Source organism: Hydra vulgaris, chromosome 12 (genome assembly GCF_038396675.1).
Source record: "Hydra vulgaris chromosome 12, alternate assembly HydraT2T_AEP".
Lineage (NCBI taxonomy): Eukaryota > Metazoa > Cnidaria > Hydrozoa > Anthoathecata > Hydridae > Hydra > Hydra vulgaris.
The window spans coordinates 8,467,000-8,477,526 of record NC_088931.1 but is presented as its reverse complement, the minus strand read 5'-3'; the positions used below and the strand labels follow the sequence as shown (position 1 = coordinate 8,477,526).

General features: G+C 27.7%; 1 long non-coding RNA gene across 1 annotated transcript; it reads right to left on the bottom strand.

Annotated features, from left to right (window-relative positions):
* Nucleotides 1–8,856: 8,856 nt before the first annotated feature.
* LOC136089097 (uncharacterized) lies at nt 8,857–10,096 on the bottom strand. The gene is made up of 2 exons (XR_010642799.1): nt 9,218–10,096; nt 8,857–9,127 (listed from the first exon to the last, which is right to left on the bottom strand). It is a non-coding gene; the product is annotated as an uncharacterized LOC136089097 (long non-coding RNA).
* Between the last annotated feature and the right edge of the window lie 431 nt (nt 10,097–10,527).

Sequence of the window (10,527 nt, the reverse complement as noted above, 5' to 3'; positions counted from 1 at the left end):
TTAAAAAACCAAGCCTACCTGAACTTGTTTTAATCATTGGAAAGCATCTAAAAGTAATTCAGGACATCCAAATGTAGTTTTAAAGTATAACCAAAAGTATAACTCCAAAAAATATTCGAAAAGATTTAATAGAAGCATGCTTTTGCTACTGGCAGATATATTTTGTATTTATATATTACTATAGTTCTTAATTTACTATAATTTATTTGATTCGTGCTAGAAGTCCTACTTGTGTATTCAGTTAGATGATTATGATTATTATTCAAATATATAAAAAAAAAATAATTAGTATGGAAAATAAAAAACTTGATGCTGGAAAAAGACGAAAGGCAGGAGGATCAAGAATTTTCAAAAAACGACGTTTTCATGGCAAAAGTTTTTTTAAAGCTCCTGAACCCAACATTGACACGGAAAATAGTCTTGTTAATAACATACCTTCAAAAAGTAATTTAAATGCTTCAACTTCATCAAATAAACTTACATTATTAAATCATAAAGCAACAACAGTATCAACAAAACGAACTTCATTACCTAATAACAAATCAAATTTTCCACACTGTTACATCATGTTGGATAGCTTTGTTTTAAAAAGTATCATAGATGAAATTGCTATGTGCCCTGAATGTCAATCGAGGAGTATTGAACTTTCTACAGATTTATCAAGAAAGAAAGGACTGTTTGTTTTATTAGAGTTTACATGTACAGCCTCAGTCTGCTCATGGAGTAAAAGGGTTTACACTAGCCAAGAAATTGATGATGAATCTCGTGGGCAATACCAATCGGATGTTAATATGAGATCCATATATTATTATAATATATTAGTGGCTTACATATATAATATAAGTATATACAAATATAAGTTGCTCTAAACTTTATGAATAAAACAGCTGTTGAGATTAAGCAAGGTCTTGGTGAGAACAAGACAGATATTACAGTTTCATGTGATGGCACCTGGCAAAAGCGAGGATTCTCTTCTTTAAATGGTGTTGTAACTATAATTTCAAGCGATACTGGAAAATGCATTGACTACCGCATTAAATCTAAAGTATGCCATCAATGTGATAAATGGGAAACAAAAAAAGGCACTGATGAATATGATGAGTTTCTTAGTACACATGAGTGTAGCATTAACCATAAGGGCTCATCAGGCGCAATGGAGGCAGCTGGAATTGTTGAATGTTTTACATCATCAGAGTCAGACAGAAATTTACGTTATGCTTATTATATTGGTGACAGTGAATCAAAATCTTATCTAGAAGTTGCTAAATGTAATCCATACAAAAATCTTATTGTCCAAATGTTAGAATGTGTTGGACACATACAAAAAAGAGTTGGTAGCAGACTTCGTAAATTTAAAGCCACTTGTAAACTAAAATTGTCTGATGGGAAACCACTTGGTGGAAAAGATTGTCTTACCGAAAAAGAAATTAATAAACTTCAAAATTATTTTGGAATTGCAGTACGTCAATGTAATGGTGGAATAGTTTACCAGTTAAAAAAAGCAATTGGTGCAGTACTTCACCATTGCTCAGATGCACTTACATTAGATAGTCGCCACCAAATGTGTCCAAGAACCCCTGAAAGTTGGTGTAAATACCAGTCTGATAAAATAAATGGTACAGCCCTGTATAAAGAAAAACCAGGACTACCCATTGTTGTAAGAGACATAATAAAACCAATTTTTCTTAGTTTAAGCGATGATGATTTACTAAGTAAGTGTTTGCATGGGCAAACACAAAACAACAATAAATCGTTAAATGGAATTATTTAAAAAAGATGTCTGAAGGATATTTTTGTTGCTAGAGACACATTAGAAATTTGGTGTCTTATCTGCAATCATAAATTTTAATGAGGGAATAAATGGAGTTTTAAATGTATTTGCTATGCTAAATATGTATAATGGAAAATTTACGCAAGAGTTTTGCACAAATAAAGATTTTATAAGAGTCGCTAATATGAATCTTAAGTCTACTCCGAAAGTCATGCTTAAACGGAAAAAAAAAAAAAGATCAGCGTAAAGGATTTGCAGATGCCAATGAAGAAATGGAAGGAATAGTATATGAGACTGGTCTTTTTTAAATTATTTTTTTCTACGTTATTATACCATTTTTTCTACATTATTATATATAGCGTTTTACTAATTTACTAATTTATTGCTTTATGTATTTTTATTCTTTTCTTGTTTTTAAAGTGGTTTTTAAACTTTGAAGTCTTAAAAAAATATTTCTAAAGCCAATAATGATTTGAAACAGTTTGTTTTTCAAAAATAAGGCTTTGTTAATGCAATTTGTGAGTTTTTGGCTTAAGTTAGACTAAAAGAGTTGGATTTTATTTTTCTTTTCTGTTTTTCTCGAAACAAGGTTTTTTGAAACGGTGCGATAAATAACTTTTCTCAATTAAATGCTATTGACCTGAAATTGGGTACATTGATTCTTTTATATATAATCTATTAGCTGAATTAAAAAAAATTATTTTAACTTTTTTGGTTCTTTAGTTAATTGGGCTCAAAATCTGTATTTTGGGTCAAAATTTTGCTGCCATTTTGAATTATCATTTAAACAAAAACTTTTAAATAATATTTTTTTTCCTTAATTCAGCCAATTAACTTCCTTATTAGATGATGTACAAAAAAATCCAGAACTGTATCTTTAATCGTTCTTGGGTTATTTATCGCAGCGTAAATGCCCTTTTTTTGGTCCCACGGACCAAAAAACAGTGTTCCAAAACCAAATTTAAATTTAAATTACTTAGTTTTGTAAGGTTTTTTATATTGCAGCCGAAAATTGGGTTTTCTTATACAAAATTCTAGGATTTAGGTTTAAAGGTAGACTACCACCTTAATTAATAAGTGACTTTGAAGTGACCGCCATCTTAATTAATAAGTGACCGCTATCTTAATAATTTTAATTAATAAGTGGCCGCCATCTTAATTAATAATCCTTATTAATAATTTAATTTTATAACTAATATAATAAATTTTATAACTAAAATAAATGTATAATAATTTTTATAACTAATATAATAAATTATATCATTGATAATTTAAATTTATAATAATTTAATTAATAGCTTAATTAATAAGTGACCGCCATCTTAATTGACTTTGAAACTCTTGCCTTTAATTTTTTTGAAACTAAATTATTTTTATTACACGAAAACTCCGACCCAGATATTAATTATTTTCATGATACAAAAATCGAATGTTCTTACTATTATTCAAATGAGTTAAAGGGAATTCTATTGAAGAATGTTAACAAGGAAGCAACGCTTAAATTAGAATTCTACACGTAAATATCAGAAGCATTAATTGTAATTTTGAAAAGTTCTAAAGTTTACTTGAGGAAACTAAATACTTTTTCAATATTATTTGCTTAACTGAAACTTGGGCTACCTCAAACGACACTAATAAAATTCTAATTTTTTTCTTTCTCATTTTGAAATGATTTCTCTTGAAAGGCAAATAAATAAGCGTGGTGGTGGAGTTCTAATTTACGTTCATGAAAATATTAGACGTTGCTGTAGAAATGATCTTTGCGTTTCTGACGGCGATGGAGAAATATTAACAATTGAGATTATTAATGAACGAACAAAAAACATTTTAATTGTTATCGACCGCCAAATGGCGTGAGCGAGAACTTGAGCATGTTTTTACAGCAAAAGTTATTGCGAAAGGTAACAACGAAAAAAAAAACTTTCTAGTGGGTGATTTTAATACGAATTGTTTTGACTACAATGACGATAACAAAGTGAGAAATTTTTATAATGCAATTTTTGAATCTGGAGCAACTCCTTTAATAAATCTTCCAACTAGAATAACAAAAAATTCATTGATGGGTAATATTATTTCCACAGACTTGTTCAACAGTGATATAAAATTGGGCATCTTAAAAACAGAAATTTCAGACCACTTTTCTGTTTTTCTAACCATAAACACTGACCAACCGCAACAAAAATTAAATAAAGTTATAAAAAAACGTTTTTTTAAACCATCAAATATTGAGTCTTTCAAAAATCAGCTCTCAATATTACATTGGAAACACTTAAATTCTTATGAAAACGCAAACAACCTTTATGAAAAGTTCTTTGAAACATTCACCTCCATTTACTAATCTAGTTTCCCAATTGTTACAATTACATTAAAAACAAAACACTTTAATAATCCCTGGATTACCAAAGGATTCAAAAAATCATCCAAAACAAAACAAAAGCTATACATAAAATATCTGAAAACAAAAACACCAGCTAGCAAAAAAAGATTACAAAAATCTTTTCGAAAAAATTAAAAAAAAACTTACTATTCAAAATTAATTAATAAATGACTCAAAAAGCACTTGGCAAGTATTAAAAGAAATTACTGGAAAACAAAAAACATGCTCAAGCTCTTTGCCACAAATGCTGAAAGACGATAACAATAGCTTGTATGAACCACAAATAATGGCTCATGAATTCAATAAACATTTCACTGAAATTGGATCAACTCTGTCAAGAAAAATACAAAATACCCAAACCTCATTTTATGATTTTTTGGTACCTATTGACAAAGATATTTGCTCTGAAGAATTATCTGCCGAACTATCATTTAATGAGTTTGAAAAAGCTTTCAAATCCTTAAAAAAAAAATAAAGCACCTGGTGCAGATGAAATAAACGGGAATACTGTTATAGATTGCTACGAACAATTAAAAAATATTCTTTTTAAAATTTTAGAACACCTATTCATCAAGGAATTTTTCCTGAACGTTTAAAACTTGCCAGGGTTACCCCTATCCATAAAGAAGGAGACAGATCCAATATCAGTAATTATCGTCCTATCTCTGTTCTTTCTATATTTTCTAAAATTTTAGAAAGAATTATCTTCAACAGAGTATACAATTATTTTAATTACAAAAACTTATTTCATGACATTATTTATTTATTTTTATTTTATTTATTTTAACTTTTATTTCGCTGATTAAACAATATTACAATTTTTCATATAAATTAAATAACATCGTAAACATAAAAAACCTTTATAAAAAACGTTTTTAATCTTTTTAATTTATAATACATATATACTGTTATAATCAGTCAGGGACTCAAAGAAGGTAAGGATGATTCGTTTATCATCACAACCTTTTCATAGAGCCCCTTTAGTCACTAATAAAATAAAAATAAAAAAACACTTTAATTTTTAAAGAAAAATAAAAAATTTAATAAAATTAAAACACATAAGAAGAAAAAAATAAAAAATAAATAAGAAGAAAAAATACAAAAAAATCTGAAAACAAATACTGTAAACTATAATATATATGTCAGGAATTAAGGAGATGCATTTTAGTTTGTTGTTTAAACGATGAAATGCTTTTTAGGTCTTTAATATTTTTATTTTGGAAACGATTCCATATTGATGGACCTCGGTTTGTAATTAGAAAACTTGACTGCTGTGATTTAATTTTTCCTAGTTGATAGTTGTTTCTGGAACTTGAACGCAGATTATATTTTTCAGAAATAATATAAAAAAGTTATCTGAAAAAACGCTTGGTAAAAGATTGTTTTCATATTTATACATAAAAATTAATATCTGTAATGTGTTAAGTTTCTCAATATCTAGAACCATCATGCTTTTCATCACTGGGGCCGGGTTTACTAACCTATTTAAATAATTAATTGCTTTGCATGCATGGTTTTGCAGACTTTGCAATTTTAGCAATTTGGTTTTATTTGGCCCTTCCAATATTTGCGTACAAAAGCTGACTATGTACAAGACTAAAGTAAAGCATATTACGCGATTTACTATCGAGAAAAGGTCTTGACTTATACAAAAAAACCTATTACAGAGGACACCTTTGTTTCAAGAAGACCAATATGGTTTCTCCATGACAAATTTTCATCAAAAAATACTCCCAAAAATTTTGTGCATTTGTTACGTTCAATTTGGTTTTTATTAATAAACAGTTTAGGCAGCTTTAACGAAGATTAATTGATTGTTTTTTTTTATGAAATAGAGTAAAGCTAGTTTTTTTACAATTTAGGGATAATTTATTTGCTATGAACCAGAGGTTGAAATTTTCGAGTTCAATATTCATAGTTTCAAACAAAGTCTTTGCATCAGGATGATTAAAAAATAAATTTGTATCGTCAGCATACATAATAGTAGATATTTTTTGGGAAGCTTTATTCATATCGTTAATATATAATAATAACAATAATGGACCTAGGATTGAACCCTGAGGAACTCCACACGTAATATCAAGGGCTCCTGACTTTTCTAGTAGTACAAATTGTTTTCTGTTAGACAAGTAGCTTTGAATCCACTTAAGTGTTGAGCCTATTTTGCCGTAATATTTTAGCCGTAATACTGTGATCAACTGTATCAAAGGCCTTGGAAAGATCAATAAAAACTCCTTATACCAGTTCATCGCAATCAAACGACTTATATATTTTGTCAGCAAGTTTAATAATAGCATGTTCAGTAGAGCATGTTCAGTAATTGCTTTGAAATCCAAACTGATTTTTGTATAATAAATTGTTTAATGTAAAGTACTTATTAACTCTATTATAAATTACTCTCTCATATACTTTTGAAAAAACTGTATAGAAATAGGTCGGTAGTTAGAAATATTATTGCAATCACCTTTTTTGAGAATGGGATTATTTTTGGCTAATTTAAGTTTGTCAGGGAATATACTATTTTCAAATGAAGATGATATTAAATAAAATAATGGTTTACAAATGCTGTCCATAACATAAATAGCTACATTACTGGAAATACCATCATATCCACATGACTTGTTGCGTTTAAGTTCAATAATTGCTTTATTAAATTCAAGTTTAGTTATCTTTTTATTATTTATACTGGTGTTGGGTTTTTCTCCTAAAAAATTATTAAATGTTTTATTTGGTTGCGCAATGTTAGAAGCAAGAGAGGGGCCTACATTAACAAAATATTTGTTAAATTCTTGACATATATTTGTTTCACTTGTTATAATTTTTTTATCGGAAATTAATTTTTGTGGTAAGCAAGTATGCTTCTTTTTTTCTCTTCCTGTTAGTTGGTTTATAACAGCCCAAGTCCTTTTTATATCGAATTAATGCTAATCTAGTTGATTAAAAAATATCTTATTTTTGCTGCTTTTATATTATGTTGAAAAAACTTTTTATAATTTTTGTAGATTTTTTCATCATCTTTATTTTTTGATTTTAAAAATTTTACGTGAAGTTTTTGTTTTCATTTTGATGTTTTAATTAAAGTTATTGTCATCCATGGATTCTTATATCCTTTGTTTTTTATTTCTGTAGTTATTTTTGGGCATATATTATCAAAGATATTTTGAAATGTACTTGAGAAATTATCAAAAGCGATAGAGTTTTTTTTTTAAATTATTTAGGTTGACAATCAGTTGACAATTGACAATCAGTATGGTTTCAGAAAAGGGAGTTCAACTGAACATGCCATTATTCAATTTATACATAACATCTCTGAATCTTTTGAAAAATCTCGATAAACACTAGGTGTTTTTATTGACCTATCAAAAGCTTTTGATACGGTCGATCACCGCATTTTAATCAAAAAAATTAAACATTATGGTTTAAACAATAAAATCTTAAAATGGTTTAAAAGCTATTTAACAAATCGAAAACAACTTGTGTATAGTAATGATGGTCAGCAAAGGGAACCCCTGAGCATAACCTGTGGGGTGTTCCACAGGGTTCTATTCTCGGACCGCTACTATTTTTAATCTATGTAAACGACTTAAACAATGCTTCCAAATTAAAAAGTATAATGTTCGCTGATGATACTAATCTTTTCTTATCCCATACTGATGTTTATGAACTCTTTTCAACTACAAATAAAGAACTCAATCTTATTTCTAATTGGTTCAAAGCCAATAAATTAACTTTAAATATTAACAAAACAAAATGGATTTTTCCACCTTTCACTCCTGCGCAAAAAAACGTTTTTTACCAAGTAATATGCCTCAAATTTATATTGATGAAACGATAATAAAAAGAGATATTGTTATAAAATTCTTAGGTGTTTATCTTGATGAGAATATTACTTGGAGAAAACATATCCCAGTAAGCACACAAACGTTTATTAAACGTCGAAACAACGTTTAGATTAAGGGTTTAGATTTGGTCGATTATACGTTCAGAATGAAATCCAGATTAACGTTTAGATCAAACCTCCATAAAACGTCGAGATTACAACGTATTTTCGACGTCTATTATAGGGTTAATAAAGGCATATAAAGCGTATATTATACGTATATAAAGCGTTTAGATTTAGTTCAATTAACGTATATAAATTGTTTAGATTTAGTCTAATAAACGTCTAAAACGTGTTTAGATTTAGTCTAATAAATGTATATAAAGCGTTTAGATGTAGTCTAATTGAACGTATATTTAACGTTTAGCTTTAGTCAAATAAACGTATGTATATCGTTTAGATTTAAATCTAATTAAATCCAACCTAATATATATATATATATATATATATATATATATATATATATATATATATATATATATATATATATATATATATATATATATATATATACACACTTTATATGCTTTTCCCAAATATACAAATATTTTATATACTTATATATTATTTATAACTTTTTATAATTTACTACTTTTATACTATATATACCCATTATAAACTTATAAAATACGCTATAGTTTGGATTTACCTTACAAATAGCAGAGGGAAGGGGGGGGGGTCCGTAAACTATATTTGTTTGTTTCAATAACTCTAAAAAATTTATTCGCATTATCCATTATGCCTTCGCACTAGCAATATTACAGTGAAAATTTATAATATCAATTTACGTCTAAAAAAATCCATTTTGCAAGAACGCACCTAAACAAATATTTTTTGTAAATTTAATCTCATTTAGCAAAAAATAAAAGTTTACATTAGTATTAAGTTAAAGATTACTAATAAAATTATTAAACTTATAAAAATGTATTTTGGATCACTGTGTCCTCTGGTTTCTCAAAAATCTTTCTAATATACCGTCCAACGAATGTTCATCAAGCGCCGGTTCTTGTTCATCGTGCGCCAGTTCTTTGTTCATCGGCCTCGGTTCTTGGGCAACATCATCATTCATATTCGTCTCCTGATTGTCTTATTTCGTAACCTAATTTGTAACCGCAAAAAACTATTTTAATTAAAATAATTTTAATGTACATTCATAAAATAAAATTAGAATTACACAGAACAACTTTACATATAGAGGATTTTCTGAATGGAAGTTTCCAAAATTTCCTGTACCATCCATGTTTATTTTTGACAAAAATAAACATGGAAAATTTCGAAAGTCGCGCCATATCATATGCAGTGGCTTTTACCAGCTCTGTTCAACCAAATTTCTTTAGCAAATGTAACTAAATTAAGCTAATATGCATCTAAATTAAAAAAATTAAAAAATTTATTTATTAAACCTTAATTAATGCAAAGATGAATACCTACTGCTACACTATCCAACTAACGCTTACAAAATGAATTTAAACTGTTTATAAAACTTACGAAAAAAGTTCTTGCAGCAGGACTTTTATAATGAGAGACCAGCAACTCATATTTTTTAACTGTGTCAATGTTGCAATCAATAATTTCTAAAACATCTGAGTCCATTAAGTTGTTGGCATTTTGGAAGGTAGATTGTCGCGATAAGAGATTTTTAACTTTTTAGCTTCCGACACTCGTTTATTATTTATTTATCAGTCGTTTTGCTTTCAGTTGTTGCAAGGAAGTGAATCTTGTAAACGCATTTAAATTAATTATTTAGCCAATAAAAAGTAAATTTTTAATAATTTTTTTTATTTCGTTTTAATTATGCCTATTTAAACCGCGTGATATAAGCTGTTATGTGAGTCTTCTGACCAATGGCTATATTGCTATATTATAATATAATAAACGTTTATTAAACGTCGATCAAACGTTTAGAATAACAACTTATATTAGTCAATATTGTAAACGTTTGATTGACGTTTAATAAACGTATAAATTAAAAGATTTAAAGCGTAGATTTTAAATCTATAAATGTTTACGTTTAATTAAGGTCGATTAAAGGTTTACAATATTGACTAATGTAAGTCGATATTCTAAACGTTAAATCGACGTTTATTAAACGTATATATAAAAAAGTTTGAAATATACATTTCAAATCTTTATGAAATATACATTTCAAATCTTTATTAAAAATGATTATGAATTAGGCTATGAAGAATTAGAGGCAGCCTTTGCCTCCTTAAAAAAAAAAAAAGGCTCCAGGATTTGATGAGATATCTAGTGATATAGTTATTGCAAACAAACACAGTCTTAATAGACCCCTGTTTCATATACTTAAGCTCTCATTAAATTCTGGGATATTTCCGGATGTACTTAAATTGGCAAAAGTAATTCCATTATACAAATGTAATGATCATTCTGACATTACAAACTACAGGCCTATATCAATACTTTCTGTATTTTCAAAACTCTTCGAACGTGTAGTTTATAATAGAATCTATGATTACTTCATTAAAAACAATTTTTTTT